Genomic DNA, 2,031 nt, shown 5'->3' on the forward strand with positions numbered 1-2,031 from the left:
CCTGAGGAGAGCAAGAACAGCATAAGAACAATATTGGGGGAGGACATAGGTCCTACATATGAAGTGATTTTCTTTCGTTTTCCCCTCTCTGTTTCTCAGACAGAGGTGAGTTTTGAAGTAAACTAGACTTTCAGAACCCAGAGTTTCCTGGTGCTGAAGGTTTTCAGTTTCCAGTTAGAGAAGGGAAACCTGCTCCACATCTATTGGAGGAGAACTTGAAAATACATAAGCTGCCACTATAATTTCTCTCTTTGGGTTTAAGGATTGAAAACATCCAACATCTATCACCATACCATGCAATATATACGTCTCCTATATGGAAGAAGACAATTAAGTTTACCAACTTCAAAATTACAGATGCAAGTGGCACAGGCCTTAACTTAGTGCAATGGCTTTTCATTAGCAGAGATTCAAGTTCAACCCATTCTTAGGTCATTTGGTAGTCTCAATCCACGCACTACTAGCCACCTGGTCATAAATAGGCCCGTCAACGGTTAAGTTTGGGTTCATCTTTTCACTACCTTGCAAGATCTTTAGCCATTCACCTGCAATAAACCAACTCAGTGCTTCAATATTTCACAACCTTCAGAATTAATAATGCTCAATACAAAGCCTGACTCAGCTAGGAATGCTGAAAACAGGAGCTCAGCTAATAATCGAAGGGCTGATTTCCAATCAAGATGCTCAGTTTTCAGCATTTAAAGCAGCTAAAGTGGGAGCATTCCTGCTTCTATCAGCAAAGTTCAGGAAGCGTAGTTTTTAATCACTGGGCAAGTAATGATCAAGCCATAAGAAACAAAAGCTGAAATACAGGCTAGACTGTAGCATCTTGCAATTAAAGGCAGAGGCATCTCTGAATGTTGTAAATACTACATATACAAGTGCAGCTAATCCAGTACTAAAAGATACTGTAGGCATTAAATTACTTTAGATTAAACTTTAACAGCCTCTGGGACAAGTTCTACTCAGGCAGATGGGTGTAAATCCAGAATTTAAGAAAATGGAAGAATTACTTTGTGGTTATACTAGTGTCATGGCAGGATTTGGCTCCTAAAATTGACATGGCAATTAAAAAGTGTAAGCCAAAAAACTCTTGATAGGCTGACTTTCCCTTGCTGTCAAATTGCTGATATAATGGACAGAAGCATAGAAGAGATGGTCTGTGGACCCACCGCCCTGCTGGACCAGCATGGCCCCTGATTAAGTTTCCATTAGGGTTTTTAGGACACTATTGCTTCTACAGAGGATCCCACAGAGCACTGCGCTGTTGCCACTCCCAGCATGTACTGGCATATTCAGCACTAAAATCTGGAAGACAGAGGATGGGGTACTAAAAGTATCATATTGTCATTTTTATTAGTTGCTGGAATGTGACTTCTGATATGAAAATAAGTGATATACTCATCAGCTAATCTGTACCTCAAAATGACCTGCCTGCATACGGCAAATGTTTGGTCAACAAGTCTTTTCTTCCTCTGTTTTATTCTTTACAGTTTATAGTATAGTCCTGGAAGAATAAAACTCTTTAAAAAAAAAAAATCTGGGGAAAGATTTGTCTTTAAACTGAAACATAAGTATTGCCCTTTATTAAGTTAGCCAATAACCCCTCCTTTCCAAAAGAGTCAGCTCTTTTTTCAGGTTTATCCATGTGAAATTAATTAAATAAGAGTCAGGATCAAAGCAGTCGCATGACATTCAATTAGAAAAACTCTTCAGGACGCTATTTTCACTCGTGAGAACTGATGAAAGGTCTGTGGTGAAGAGGATGGCACCAATATCACAGAGACAAGGTGGGTGAGGTAATATCTTTTATTGGACCAACTTCTATTGGTGAGAGAGACAAACTTTCAAGCTTACACAGAGCTCTTCCTCAGTTAACAGTCATTCTGACTAAACCCAACGCTAAGACAATGGCAACAGAGTTCAGAATCCACCATCCCATTGAGAAAGAGCATTTTCTGCAGCTTCTTTTGTTACCTGTGGCTGTACCAACAACTTATATGCTAGACCAGGGGTTCTCAAACTGGGGAC

The sequence above is a fragment of the Emys orbicularis genome, chromosome 15 (genome assembly GCF_028017835.1).
Source record: "Emys orbicularis isolate rEmyOrb1 chromosome 15, rEmyOrb1.hap1, whole genome shotgun sequence".
NCBI lineage: Eukaryota > Metazoa > Chordata > Testudines > Emydidae > Emys > Emys orbicularis.